This window comes from Schistocerca piceifrons, chromosome X (genome assembly GCF_021461385.2).
Source record: "Schistocerca piceifrons isolate TAMUIC-IGC-003096 chromosome X, iqSchPice1.1, whole genome shotgun sequence".
Lineage (NCBI taxonomy): Eukaryota > Metazoa > Arthropoda > Insecta > Orthoptera > Acrididae > Schistocerca > Schistocerca piceifrons.
The window spans coordinates 912,597,070-912,613,732 of NC_060149.1; positions in this window are offsets into that span (position 1 = coordinate 912,597,070).

Consider the following 16,663-nt stretch of genomic DNA (forward strand, 5'->3'; position numbering starts at 1 on the left):
GACTGGTACCACCGCCAGAAATGGCCACAGTGGGCGCGGACGGCATAGGGAGCACCACACACCCTCCCAGGCATAAATATGGGACAAGGTCAGCTCGTCAACCAGTCTCTAGGAACACCTGATGAAGACGCCGAGTTACGACTCGAAATATCGTGTTGGGAAGACGCGGACCACCGGCAGTACACCCGATTCTACGAGATGACAACCCTGTTGTGTTTGGGTCCCCTGTAAACTCACCGGATGAAGTGAGCACCCCGCCATTCTAGATTGGCGCGGAGCTCGTCGTCACACTGCAAGAGGATGTCGCGATGGAAAATAATCCCCTGGACTATATTGAGGCTTTTATGGGGAGTGACGGGAACAGGAATATCACCCAGCCAGTCACACGCGAGTAACGCCCGGGATTGGGCTATCCGAATGAAGACTGCACCGCTTCTCATCTTGGACAGTGCTGTCACGTCCCCATACTTATCCCCAAGATGTCCAATGAAAAACTGAGGCTTCATAGGTAGAATTGAGTCCCCTTCCATCCTGCTACAGACTAAATACCGAGGCGAATATGGCTCTCTTCTTTCTTTAGCCCTACGTTCCTCCCATGGTATAGTGAGGGAGGGAAACAATTTAGGGTCATATGTGGCAGCATTGTACTCGATCTTGCCTTCTTAGAGACTGCTGGTGCCGTACGCTTACCAGAAAGAGATGACTTAGTCTGCTTCATTGTGGGTCATCCGCCCTGATGCCTCCCACTCTGATCAGGGGCTCTCCCTACAGGCGCCACACAGCACCAGCAAAGGCCACCTGGCATGATGCCTGTTGCCGGGAGTCCTGATGCCCCAGGAAGACAGGCATCTACTCCTTGGCATATGTGGGGAGTTTACAGCTGAGGCATGAGCAGTGTAATTCCTGTGTTGTCAGTGGGGTACCACCAAATGGGTACATGACGGCCCCACCACAGCGGACTGGCTACTGTGCACAGAGAAATCCAATACTGCTGTGGGGGCGAAAGAGGACAGGAGACAACGGAAGAAGATGACATACCCCGGAAAGTGTCCTCGCCCAAATAGTTGAATTGCAGGTGGAGATGCAATGCCATGACAAGAGGTTCAGGAGATCAAATGTAAGGGCACTAGGGATAACTTATGCACCACGTAAGGCGTCCTTCTCCATATGGCCCACACTTCTGTAGAATTTGGAAAGTGGCAGGTCAAACCATAAAATGGGACCTGAACTTACAGGGCCGAAAAGTGAGAGACTCCGTTTAGTCGCCTCTTACCACAGGCAAGCCTACCTCGGGCCCATTCTAACCCCCTCTAACCCCTGCACCTGCAGGGGGGAGAGTGGAAGGGGTATGTGATGACAAACATTTTATAGTTCGTCCGTTTCTAAAAGATTTTTTTCAGCGGGTTACTTGAATTTGTCAGAGCCGAGTGCGCCCTGTACCCCCCCCCCCCCTTTCTCACCCTCCACCTCATTCGTCCAAAACCTATTTACTCTCATATAACACTACAATAACTGAAATTCTTGATCATGCAAGGAAATCGAAGATTTTAACCAAATGAAAGATACTTTAACAAAAATTGAGACTGAGCTGAGGAACTTGGGATGCTTTTATGTGTTGAAGAACTTCTGACTTGGTTTCCGATAAGCCGTAAATTTAGATACAAGATTATAGTAGGAGATGGTAATTGTTCTCAAAAGAGACATGAACTCGTTCAACTTCATAAGTAATTCAGCCCAGCATCAAGATTTTCCTGCTCTATGATACTGAACCTGATAATAGAAGACTGAGCTTTTTTTTCTTAGAAGAGGCAATGCACTGCATTAGAATTTTGTGGCAGACGAAGCTGCATAGCACAGTCCCTGTGTTGTAGTGGTTATGATTCTAGACCGTCGCATGGAGGGTTGTCAGTTCAAACCTCCTCAGAACTGTGAAATTTTAATTTCTATATTTGGTTCGAGTACATTATAGAAGTATCCACAAATGTCAAGAATCATTGTACTGGAATGTTCTGTAATTGTATAAATACCTTATGTGCGCTCTTGTATATGCAAGTGCTGCATAAACCTTCGTTAAGTGAAGTTAGTGTTCGTCATTCGTCTAATTACACCTTCTTCTACGTGACATTATTCTGGTGGAGGCGCCGGGTATTGGAACTTGTGATAGCGCACATTAGCGACGACACAGTGTCTCCCATCATGCCACGACAGAGCCGCCGTTTACGTGGCGAGAAACACGAGTTCGAGCCATATTCAACAGATGGCAATCTATCGGAGACAGAAGAAGAAGAGGACGTTACGATGACAGCAACTGTGTGCCGCCATATGAGACATCCTTCCGGGTTGTCTGGTGACAATGGCCAAGATCCAAACAAGTGGCTGAAGGTATATCAGCATATAGCCAAATTTAACAAATGGGATGACGCCGTGTGTTTGGCTAACCCATTTTTCTACTCGGAATGGTATGAGAACAACGAGGAGAAGTTCACAAGCTGGGAAGTATTCCAGGCGGAACTGCCCAAGTATTTCGGCGACACACAACGACAGAAGTGCAAGGTTGAATATAAATTAAAGAGCAGGTCACAGCGCCCAGGAAAAACAACAGCATCATACAGTCATGACGTCTTGGAGCTGTGTAAAATAGTGGATCCTAGAATGAAGGAGGAAGATAAGGTTGCACATCTCATGAAGGATGTTGCTGAGAACATGTATCAAGCCCTACTCCTGAAGGAGGTTTCGACAGTAGACGACTTTATAAAATGGTGCCAGTATATTGAGGCAATGCAGCAAAAAAGAATTACACGCAAGAGGTTTGAACGGCTTCCAAACGTCGTATCAATGTCTGTGATGTAGGAAGCAACTGATTTCACAAGTGCTCTTCGTCAGATAGTGAGAGAGGAAGTTCAGAAGGCACTTGTATTGCACGGCGAGCAAAAAACCGAGACGCTTCAAGAGGTCATAAGGGAGGAAGTGGAACAGACATTGAACCGAATCTCTCGTCCTTCATTTTCCTTTAAAACGGTGAAAAAGTCGAGACCCAGGCGAAGTTACGTTCCTACAATGCCGCATGAGGAACCTGTTTTGGCACCAAGGAAGACCGACGTCTGGAGGACCCAGCATAACCAACCTGTATGTTTCCTCTGTGGACGACCAGGACATGTGGTGCGCTATTGTCGAGAAATGCGGCGGATATTTGATGACGCCCGCGCCAGAAGACAGCAGACCGATCTTAGCCGACGCCAACTCCGGGACGACGAAAATGAACGAGAAGATTTGGGTGCAATACGACGTAGGTCACCATCGCCGCAAGCTAGCCGCTGGAGAGGACGCTCCCCGACATGCCGATCAAGGTCTCCATCACCGTTTAGAAGCTCCAGCCGATCACCAAGCCGCCGCAACCTGGAAAAGTAAACGGTGCAACCTTCCTTGGAGGTCAGGCCGCGGAAGAGAAAAATCCTCCGCTGTCGATCACTACAAAAATGATAGGAAACTACGTCGATATCTTCATGGATATCCGACCAGTCCAAGCTCTTGTGGACTCTGGAGCATCATATTCATTTCGGAGAAGTGCCGTCGCCAGTTGCAGAAAATCGTGTTCGTCGACAGCAAAACATCTCTGCTGAAGGTGGCTAATGGGAAATATGTAAAATCTACAGGAAGCTGTATCATTCGTGTGGGTATAAGTGGCCATACACAGCCCTTAGAATTCATCGTCCTACAATAGTGTAGTCATTACGTCATTCTCGGATGTGATTTTTTGAAAGCTTCTCAGGCAATTATAGAATGTGGTCGCTCGAAGATTATGCTAGACGAGGTGAGATACTGCGGACAGGAAAATGCGCAGTCGAGTGTGTGGAGACTATGTGTGCTGGATGAAGTGATCATTCCTACAGTCAGCGCTATAAAAGTAACTGTCACGTGTCTTGCCATGAATCAACCCATGGATCTTGTAGTGGAATGTATGAGAAGCACACAACTGAAGAATAACTTGATCACCCTACCGTCTGTCGTCTCGTTTAAGAACGGATTCGGTGAACTGTAGATAGTTAACTGTCGCCGAGATCCGCAGATCCTTCGAAGACGCACGTGCGTAGCAAACGCTGAGCCATTAATTGCAGAACACCTGAGGGTCATAGAAACCACCCATTCCGAGTCTGTGGGCGAAATTGGCGCTACCACTACGAGACAAGATCTTCTAGCTCGACTATCACCAGATCTCACTAAGGAACAACAGAAGAAGCTACTTGCCATTCTTAAAGAGTTCTCTGAATGCTTCAATCCACAGGTGAAGAGCAAATTAGACAAATCGACGGTGAAGCACTGGATTAGCACTGGAGAACATCAACTAATAAGCCAGAAAGCTTACCGTGTGTCAGCAACGGAACGTCGAATAATCCGCGACGAGGTAGAGAAACTGATGAAGAATGGCATGATTCAACTTTCACAGAGCCCATGGTCGTCACCAGTGGTCCTCGTCAGGAGGAAGGGTGGCAGTTAGCGCTTTTGTGTTGATTACAGGAAGCTTAATCAGATGACTAAAATGGACGTTCACCCTCTTTTACGAATTGACGAAACACTAGATTGTCTGAAGGAGGTTATGTTTTTCTTAACCATGGACATGTACTCTGGATACTGGCAAATCGAAGTAGATGAGGCTGATCGTGACAAAACTGCATTAGTCAGCCCTGAGGGCTTGTACGAGTTTAAGGTAATGCAGTTTGGTTTGAACCGATGATGGATAATCTTCTAAGGCACCTGAATTGTACGATGTGTCTTTGTTATTTAGATGACATTATAGTGTTCGCAGAGACATTTGATGAACACGTAAGAAGACTGAGGGCCGTTCTTACGTGTCTCCAACAAGGAGGACTGAAACTTAATCCAAGATAGTGTCTGTTTGGAGCAAAAGAAATCAAAATACTTGGACACCTTGTGTCAAACAAAGGTGTGCGGCCAGACCCAGAAAAGGTGAGATCTATAACGGAATTTCCTATTCCTAAAAGTATTAGAGATGTGAGAAGCTTCCTCGGATTATGTTCTTATTACCGTCGTTTTATCAAAAACTTTTGTATCAAAGCCAGGCCACTCCAAGAGTTGTTAATAGCTAATGCTAAATTTATCTGTGGTGGTGCTCAATAATATTCTTTCGATGTTGTGCGAAAAGCTCTGACGACTGACCCTGTACTTGGTCTGTATGATGAGAGAGCACTTACAGAACTACACACAGATGCCAGCGGGTATGGGATTGGTGCTGTTCTGGTGCAAATGTCGGATGGAAGTGAAGGTTATAGCTTATTATTCTAGGACACTTACAAAAGCCGAGAGAAACTACTCAATTACAGAAAGAGAATGTCTTGCTGTGATGTGGTCCATGTGCAAATTCCTGCCGTATGTCTATGCAAGGCCATTCACAGTTGTTACATACCATCGTTCACTTTATTGGTTGACAGGTCTTAAGAATCCAACAGGATGACTCGCCAAGTTGGCACTACGGCTCCAAGAGTATGACATTACCATAGTGTACAAAAATGGAAGAAAACACCAAGATGCCCACTGACTCTCTAGGAACCCTGTGCAAGACCATCAAGACTATGATGAAGATAGTGACTGTCTCGCTGCACTCCAGGACCTCTCTGCTGAGCAGAAGAAGGACGCTAAGATATCTGAAATTATGGTTGCCTTAAATCGGTCAGAGGATGTGAAAGGATAATTTAAGGTAGTTAATGGATTACTTTGCAAGAAAAACTTTGATCCGTTTGGAATGAGGCGGCTACCAGTGATTCCTAACCACATGCGCTTAGATGTTCTACAGAAATTCCATGACACTCCTGAGGCTGTACATTTAGGATTTATTAAGACATACGATAGAATCCGCAAGAGATTTTTCTGGACAGGTTTATTTAGGAGTGTTCGTCACTATGTGTCGCACTGTCGAGAGTGCCAGAGGAAAGACGGTTCCTCAGAAACCACCTGGCAGACTCATACCAATTCCACCAACCGAAACGCCTTTCCACCATGATGGGGTTGACCTCCTCGGACGATTCCCAATCTGCTAGTGGCAATAGCTGGATTATTGTTTGCACTGGTTATATGACACGCTATGCTATTACAAAAGCCGTGAAACAGCCGAAGCATCCGAGGTAGCCAAATTCATCGTGGAAGACATTGTTTTAAAACGCGGTACCCCAAGTTCGTTAATTATGGATCGAGGGAAAGTTTTTCAATCGAATCTTGTGACAGAGATAAACCGTCGGTGCAATGTTACTCATCACATGACGACTGCCTACCATCCGCAAACTAATGGGCTTACTGAAAGGCTTAATAAGACTTTGGTCGACATGCTATCAATGTTCGTCAATGTTGAGCAGAAGAACTGGGATGAGGTTCTACCTTTCGTGACGTTTGCCTACAACACCACCAATCAAGACACCACAGGATTTACGCCATTTTTCCTGGTGCATGGGGGTGAGGCGACTACGACGATGGACACTGTGTTTCCTTTACCTCCTGATGACGTGGTCGACGACTACATTGGGCAGTTGTTAACCAGAGCTGAGGAAGCTCGGAAGTAAGCTCGGCTCTGCACGCTGCAGGCTCAAGTAAACGATCGCCGAAGGTATGACTCGAGCCACCGCCCTGTTGTCTACCAGTCTGGTGACCTCGTCTGGATATTCACTCCCGTTGGGAAGGTCGGCCTCTCTGAGAAGCTCCTCAGGCGCTACTTTGGACGTTATAAGGTTGTAAGACTGTTGTCTGATGTTACTTATGAAGTTGAAGATTTCTATCCCGACACAAGATGACGAAAGATCAGAGATACGGTTCCGGTCCACGTCCGCGCACTGTAGGGCGCTCTCTTCTATCCGCGCTCTCTTGCGTCGCGCATTGCACATCGCGCAGGTAGGTCGTAGGGACTCCCCTCTTCCGTAGGGACACGATACACTGCACTTTCGCCGAAAGAAGCAAAAATTGTCATTTCGTAAAAAGAGCAAAACTGTCGTACATCCTTCCCTATCCGAATAAAATTCCTCCAAGCAGCAAAGATGTCTGATCTTTCCTGTGCTTCCCCACCACTTACCCGCAGCAAAGCTGCAGCCCAAGAGGCGGGAATGCCGGCTACTCCCGCCAGCATTTCCGTCCCACAGTCCACCTTCCGAGAGCAGGTCGCCTCGAAGGACAAGCAGATTGCAGATCAGCAAGAGCTGATCGCACTGCTGACGGGCAGTGAACACTCGCAAAAAGCAACACCCACACCACCCACACAAGCGCCTGCTGAAAACTCGCAAGATATGCCCCATCTTTCACCTCCGGCGGCCCAGCACCGACGGAAGTGGAGCCATAGCCGACGGAGGACACAACTAACACTGAAGACGGACCGTGGCGCAGGTCGGTCCAAGACGCAAACAGCCGCCAAACACGCAAACGAGTGAGCCCACAAACTCACGAGGCAACCGCCGAGTGCTGTTGCCAACTCCAACTACACCGCAAATTAACAACGACGGCAACACAGGGACCAACACGAACAACCCTGCGACTGCAGCACCCACAAACTCACAAGCAGCTACGCAGAACCCAAACAAAACCGCTACTGGCTTCCCACCAGTCATCATACACAACTATGGAGACCTTAGTCTCCTAAACAAAGAATTTAGTAAGAAACACAACCCCACAACACACTACGCAAAACTAACCGGGGAACTGTACGTGGCAAACAAAACAGACGACTCGAATCTGCTGGACTTTCTTAAAGAAAGGAAGGTAGAGCATTTCACGTACAGAACAGTCCTCGAAAAGACACAGCAGTACGTGATCGAGGGGATAGTTTCACGAGCCCCAACCGAAACAGTACACGAAGAACTCACTGCTCTCGGATGGGAGTGCATTCCGGTAAATAGAATGGCAGAGTTCGGCACATCAAGACTATCGCACAACTACATGGCGGAATTGGCCGACACGGCCAAGTCCCGCGACCTGTTGAAGTTAAAATTGTTTCTTCATATGGTCGTCAATGTAGAGATTTACAACACGCCGCGCACCCCTCCCCCCCCCCCCCCCCCCAACAATGCCACAACTGCCTGCGCTTTGCGCACGCGGGTATCCGATGCGTTCTCGCTCCCCGCTGTCGCATTTGCGCTGGCGGTCAGACGATCCGACAGTGCAAACTCCCCAACACAGCACCTCGCAAGTGCGCCAACTGTGGTGCTGCCCATCCGGCAAACTACAGGGGGTGCATTGCGTACAAAGCAGCTCTGAGGCGCAAAATAGCTAAACACACTAAACCTATCGCCATCACAGTCCCGAAACCGCCCTCGCGGTGGAATATCGTTCGCTGGAGTGGTCGCTGGCAGCCCCAGCAGCGCGCCACACCAGCACCACACGACACCAGTAGCAACATCACCCTACCCCCTGAGATCGCGGACTGCAGCCCACCACAGGCTACAGAAGACGCACCAACACAGGGACGACCACAGCGTCAGAGGAGGAGAAGGAGAAACAACCGAAACAGGAGGAACACGACCACACCTCGACAAGTACACAGGCAACAGGACGCCAGTACTCACGAACACAATCCGGACACCAACTCGACAACTCACACAACACACACACACTCACCACAGTGAATACACAGGCGCCCACAACCGTCACACGAACTGCTGACACACAAGCCAGCCCTCACCAGACGCCAACACAGGAACAAGCGGTCGCTAACACGACCGACAACACACAGGCCGACACGCCCAACATTACGTCAACATTACAGAAGATGATAGAAACGTTATTCCCCGGACTCACGACCACCGAAATAGTCGCGAAGATTATGGGGTGCGTCTCACAACTCTTCATGCAGTTCATGTCGAGCACGCTCAACTGGACTAGATTCCAAGCCACTGTCACACCACTTTTTACACTACTACATGGATAATACGCCACACCAGCCCCTTTACTTGGTCTATATGATGAGAGAGCACTTACAGAACTACACACAGATGCCAGCGGGTATGGGATTGGTGCTGTTCTGGTGCAAATTTCGGATGGAAAAGAGAAGGTTATAGCCTATTCTTCTAGGATACTTACAAAACCCTAGAGAAACTACTCAACTACAGAAAGAGAATGTCTTACTGTGATGTGGTCCACGTGCAAATTCCAGCGGTATCTCTATGGAAGGCCATTCACAGTTGTTACGCTAACACAAACTCACAGATCCTATTTTGGAATGTCAACGGGATTGCAAACAAAAAAGCCGAAATGGCCGCGTTCATGGAGCGGAAGGGTATCCGAATCGCTCTTGTGAACGAAACACTGCTTACGCCTCGCAAACAGCTGAACATCCCAGGGTAGCGTCTATCGTACCGACCGAGCGGATGGCAGGAGGGGAGGCGGCACGGCAATCATCATACACAGAGACATAGAACACACCAACATCGAGCTCCCTGCGCTTGAAAGACTGGAGGCCACGGCCGTCAGGTTCAAGTTCAACGGAGCCAACACCACACTGGTATCGCTGTACAACCCTCCTAAAAACATAGGAACACGCCATATCAGCACAGTACTCAACATAGCACCGAAACTCAAAACACCCCGACTGGAACTCACGAATACGAATCTCCAATGGCAAGAAACTATACGAACACACACTAGGCCGAAACTACATTATACTTGGGCCGGACTTCCCCACGTTCGTGCCTACACAGCGCGGACAGAGGCCAGACGTGTTAGACATCGCCCTCATAAAGGGCATCACATGCACACTCAACCTTACGGCTGAAAACGATCTGGACTCAGACCACATGCCTGTAATACTGCACACTGCAGGACATCGAACCACGCAGGATACTTAGCTACAAGCGCGCGAATTGGACTCTGTTCAAGGAAACGCTTGATAGTCGTAATCCTGACACCCACGAAATTAACAACACGCAACAAATCGATAAGGCTGTGGAGGCTCTCACAACTGCCGTCCAGGTCGGAATGACTGACGCCATTCCATATACAACACCAAGACAACACTCAACGGCCCTGCCCCAGGAGATCCTGGGCCTTATCTCCATGAGGAACCGCCTCTGGAGATACTGGCAGCGTACCAGGCGCCCGTTCTATAAACTGCACGTCAACAGACTCCAGGGTATAATACGGGATACAATACAAACATCCAAAAACGAACAATGGGGACAGAAACTCGCTGGGCTAGATACCACACGTCCTGGCGTGTGGGAGCTAGCCAGACACTTCACCAGGGAGAAACATTACATTCCCACGTTACAAGGACCAGACGGCCCAGCCTACTCCGCGACGGAGAAGGCAGAGCTTATGGTCACAACACTTGCAGCGTCTTTCGTGCCGAGTCTGGTTCCCTCAGACCCAGTATTCACACTTGAAACGGACCAGGAGGTTTCACGACTTGTAGCCCAGCCCTCGCGCAACGAAATTAGACGTACTAGCACAAATGAAATCACATGGGATATCAAGCACACCAACGCTAGGAAAGCCCCTGAGCCTGATGGCATTCAAAACCGTGTCCTCCAGGAGTTCACGGATAAAGCCGTAGAATACCTTACACACTTAACGAATGCCATCCTGAAACACCAACACTTCCCTGACTTTTGGAAGGCGGCCAAGGTCCTGATGTTCAGGAAGCCAGGAGAAGACCACTCCCTCCCACAAAATTACCGACCCATCAGTCTGCCGTTCGCTCAGCAAGATTGTTGAGAAAGTAATATCAAAACGTATCACTAGGCATTGCATCGCCAATGACACCCTAAGACCGGAGCAATTCGGCTTTAGGAATCACCACTCGACAACACAACAACTCCTCCGCGTAGTCGAACATATAACACACGGCTACAACATGAACAAAGCCACAGGGGCCGTGATCCTGGACATCGAAAAGGCTTTCGACCGTCACCGGTACAACGGACTCATACGCAAACTAAGCGAAGCTGGTTTCCCGGACGGACTCGTACGTCTCATACACTCATATCTCACGAACAGGTGTTTCAACACTAACGTGCAGGATAAACGATCAACACAACACGGCATACAAGCTGAAGTACCCCAAGGAAGCATCCTAGGGCCCATCTTGTTTAACCTGTACATTAACGACTTCCCAGCAACACAAGACACGACGTTAGCCATCTAAGCCGATGACACCGCCATCCTTGCGCAAGATTGGAAACCGTCGAACATCAATTCACGAATACAGACAGCACTCAGAACAGCTGAGACTTGGTTGGAGCGATGGTGTATTAAGGTAAAGGTCGACAAGTGCGAAGCAATTCTGTTCGCATGTAGACCGAGGCTACTGCGCAAACATCAACACTGTAGACCGATAACACTACATACACACCCAATACGTTTCCGAGAGAAAGTCAGATACCTAGGTCTCTGGCTGGACCGGAAACTTACATGGGAGGACCACATCGAGTACGTTGCCAACCGAGCGCACGCGAGGCTCAAACAGCTCTACCCAATGCTCAACAGGGAAAGCACATTGAATAGGAGGGTGTCGAGGTCCATATACATGACACTGATTAGACCTCTGATGACGTACGCAGCTCTCGTCTGGGGATATGCAGCTCCTACATCACTGCGCCGCCTGCAGATCATACAGAACAAAGTGCTACGAATCATTAAGAACGCTCCACGCTACACACGCACCGTGGATCTTCACCATGAATATCGCCTTGATACCCTCAAGGAAGTATTCAAAAAACACGCCACACGACTATACAGGAACTCGAGACACTCGAACAATCCTTTCATCCTCACTCTGGGAAACTACGATCACAACTACAGGTGGAAGCACAAGCGGCCAAAGACACTACTAGCTAGGGCATAGCTACCTATGGTAAACTAACATACACAAACAAGCGACAAACGTCGGCAAGCCATTGCATATCAGCAACACTAACTGGTAATTACCAGCTGCTATTAGAGGCGACCAACAGGCCACAGCAAGGACACCGACGAGCTCGCCCACTGACGCACAAACAAACCGCCCACATTACCTTACACTGTGCATCCAATATATGACCTATCGGACACAAAAACGATAATAAACCTAACTGCTGCAAGTTGCTGACGCCGAACGAGAGCTCTACGCTGGCACCCAGCGCCAGCCTCCGAGCAACACAACCGCACAACGTCAAAGGTATCGACATGCATGATACCCACTATCAACAAGGCCTACCCTTGCACGACCTATCGCAGGCAGCAAGACATCCGCTACTGCTCTTACCACCCGACCTAACTATTGCAGAGGTTTTTTTCCCTTGGCTCTTGCCTTGGCACTTTTTTTCCTCTGCCTTTCAAACCGCTACCCTTTGTTCGACTTCGACCCAATCTATCTCCAGATGAGCGCCTATTAATGGTTAACCTTAACCAGACGGACGCAAACATCGCAGTACCCACATCCTACGACAACTCTCTTTAGTGAATACTAACCCTTATGCAGAGATGGCAGTAGATCTATTGAGTTGGCCATCATGCCGGTGTGGGCGTGGAGGGGCTCCACCTCTTATTAAAAAACGTCCTTCAAATGACGCCCTATAAGGATCCTGCAACGCAGGGTAAATTCTAAGCTCCAGCGACAGGCAACAAACGGAAAGGTGACGAAAAGCGTAGTGGCAAGGGAAGTTCTAAGAAGATCACCGCCAGGGCGAACATCAGTCATCAGCAGTCGGATTATGCAGGATCAATGACCCGTTATCGGACTAGGACGTAACACCGAGACGCTGTTCCCTTAAGGAGGGAGCAATGGCATAGCACAAGCTGAGTAGAACAGTGGTGTAGTGGTTATGATATTAGACTATTGCGCAGAGAGTTGTGAGTTCAATACTCGCTTTAACTATAAAATTTTAATTTCTATATTCGGTTCGAGTTCATTCTAGAAGTATCCACATATGTCAAGAATCATTGTACTGGAATGTTCTGTAACTGTATATATACTGAATGTGTTCTGGCCGGAGGCAGTTCACTCCGCGCTCTTGTATGTGCAAGTGGTGAATAAACCTTCGTTAAGTGAAGTTAGTGTTCGCCATTCATCCACTTATATCTTCTTCTGATCTCAAACAGCTACAGAGGGATCTCATCCTAGATGTAACGTACAAAATATTCTGTAAAGTCCTACTAAACAGGACAGAGCCCCAATTAGACCATCAACTTGGAGAATGCTAAGCGGGTTTCAGGAAAGGAAGATCCTGCCCAGAACAAATCCTAAACCTCAAAAACCTTATGTCCTATCAAAAATCAAGAGCAAACTCATATAAGTCAGTAGACCGGAAAGCCCTCGTCTCTGCACTAAAAGAATTATACCTAGACAGCAAAAGCACAAACCTAATCACAGAGGCCCCTACGAACACATATGTCAAAGGCAAATTCATGGGAAAACTCTCCGACCCTCTTGAGGTAAAAAATGGCGTATGGCAAGGAGATGGTCTCTATCCCCACTGCTATTTAACTGCACCATAGAAAAAGAATACAGAGAGTGGACCACGAAGATCCATAGCGAAATCCGACTGAGAAAGAAAAACAAAGGCATCAAAGTCATTTGTCGAGCCTTTGAAGCTGATATGGCCCTACTACCAGAGACCTGGGAAGAAGCCAAAGAGCAGATTGCAAACTACAAAAAGAAGCTGACAAGATATATCTCATAATCTCCTTTTAAAAGACAAACATAAAAAACACCAAAACATATCAAAGAAGGAGGAAAAAATAGAGATCGTCAAAGGATTCGAATATATTGGAGAATGGATCAGTTGGAATGCAATCGAGAAAAAAGCAATGGGATCTAGAAGAAGTAATAGCAAAAATTCCCTTTATAGAATGCAAAAATAAGACATCACAGTATAGCAATCCGACCGGAAGTCCTATATGCAGCCGAAACGTTGTGCACCGCCAACCATGGCCCAGTTGAAAGCCTGGAGATCAAAGAAAGGAAAATATTAAGAAAAATTCTTGGTCTCAGCTTCCCCAACAAAAAAACTAATTCACATCAGAAATGAAACCTTTTACCAAACTACTAAAAAGCTCTCAGACGCAATGACGGAAAGAAGATCTGATTTTTATGGACACGTCCTCAAAATGAACCCAAATAGATAAAAAAAATTGACTACTTCTGCAACAAAAAAAAGAAACAAACTGGTTTCAGTAAACGGAAAAGGACTTAAGAGAACTCCAAATCAAAGAAAATATGTTCATAGATGAAACTGCAAAAAGAAACCAAAGACGAGAAAGAGAGGTTCCAAATCAAAATAAAAATCAAACGAACAATTCAAATCTCTGAAGAAGAAAGGAAAGCAAGGTAACTAAGAACGAAACAATACTGGGCTAGTAGAAAGACACAGAACATTAAAAATTGTTTGAGTTAACGTACCCGAAAGTAGTGTGAAACAAAAGAACCGCCGCTCTTAGCAACTACGCAAGGTGAAAATCATCTCTTCGAAGGATACTTAGTGAGAAGTCTCTTCCAACACCATCATTCAAATTCTAGTGTCCCAACAATTCTTCCTCAAGAACCCTGGCCTGCTCTCGGTGGCTTTAACGATTTTCATATCAGAAGTTTTGTAACTCCCACCATCCTCCTACCTACATCTGTCAGTAGTGGAAGTTTACGACTATCGGACGAGTGAAACGTGTTCGTTACATTACATACGCAGACGGCTATCAAATTGAACCACATAGTAAACAAACCTGCGTACTCCATCCTATAAGAGGCAATGAAATGAAAACCGAACATCCACCACAATGAGACAATGGTGTGGTTCCATTCACAAGTAATCACCACACTCATTAAGACATTTATCCCATTGGGATACGAAATGATCAATTCCTGTTTCGCAGAGTGCAGTCGGCCGCTGACGGATCCACTACATCTACATCTACTTGATTACTCTGCTATTCACAATAAAGTGCCAGGCAGAGGGTTCAATGAACCACCTTCAAGCTGTCTCTCTACCGTTCCACTCTCGAACGGCGCGCGGGAAAAACGAGCACTTAAATTTTTCTGTGCGAGCCCTGATTTATTTTATAGTGGTGATCATTTCCCCATACGTAGGTGGGTGCCAACAGAATGTTTTCGCAAATCGGAGGAGAAAACTGGTGATTGATATTTCATGAGAAGACCCCGTCGCAACGAAAAACGCCTTTGTTTTAATGATTGTCACTCCAATTCACGTATCATGTCTGTGGCACTGTCTCCCCTACTTCGCGATAATACAAAACGAGCTGCCCTTCTTTGTACTTTTTCGATGTCATCCGTCAGTCCCATCTGATGCGGATCCCACACCGCACAGCAATACTCCAGAATAGGGCGGACAAGTGTGGTGTCAGCAGTATTCGACAGTATTTCTGAGCGATTTGACTTTATGGCGCGTCGCATTTTCTGCAAAGTGTCTCCCTAGCTCTGCGCACTGCTTTTGGTTCTGAGCTCGAGGAACTCGACGAGCAGAGGGTTCCATCAAGGTCATCGTGACCTTCCTGTAAACTGTGTGAACGGATTCAGATGTGCGATGTTTCCACTACTGGCTTTGAGGCTGTCAGACGGCACGATAAAGCCCACTCCCACACTGCCAATCAGACGAAGGCTACGCTTTAGCGATTTGCTTGAGAAAGGCCACAACATCGCATATTGCATGCGGTGATTGTTCTGGAATGAGGAAAGCCATTCGGATTAACCACTATTTATTTTTTGGTTTATAGCAAGTTTATGGTGCCTCATCAGTCTCTCTCAATTCTGTATCACTCAACCTGCTTAGCTATATAAGGCACTTTCAACTATTTCACTGTACGATTATTTCGATTATTTAGTTATTTCATCTGAAATTGTTTAAGACTTATTTCGATATTCAGCTTTTATACACAGTCGCCTAAGAAATCAGGTTACGAATACTTCTCCTAATCACTTGCAAACTGATTACGGTTCAAAATTAAACTTTTGTTCGCGCTTGAGGGCCGCAGCCCAACGGTCATCCGTGACAACTAGCCACAGACTGACATTTTGTCTCGAAAGGGGACGCAGTCCATTTGGATTCCCCGACCGTTGGCGCGTACTGTAACTTCCAGATCCTCCGAGAACATGAGCAGAATCGCAGTCATCGGAAATGAACTGTTACCATCGATCTTTAGTCAGGGTATCTATAATGGCATCCTCACTGTTTCTATCCACGGTGATTTATTCCACTCAGTTAGGATGGCACCTGTTGGGAAACTTTCCTCTGAACGTTAATTCGGTTATCCAGGCACTACATCTCGCTGCACCATACTTTAAATGCGTGTCTGCAAGTTAATGTAACGAGTAATCCTCCATCTTTGACAATTAGTCACGTAAAAACAGCGGTGATCCCACTGTGAACACATTACAGGTCATTCAGTATTGTTTTCGAAATATAAAGGGTGTGGATGTGCTCTGGTGGAATTCGATGGGCCCAGGTGAGTCAAAAGCCGCTCAGTGATGGCAGAATCCCTTTATTAATTTTCAACAGTTCGTATTAGTAGCGCGAGCGCTGACCCACGGCCTCAGCGGCGAGGTGTTATAATGACGCAGGCCCGGAGCAGCCCCGGGTAAACATTCGCGGCTGGCGGTTGAGCTCATCAGGAGCTGATTCGGCAGTGCCTGCCACAGCCGTGGCGGGTGACGTCCGGGGAACGAACCCCGGTCCCGCGGATGCTCAGT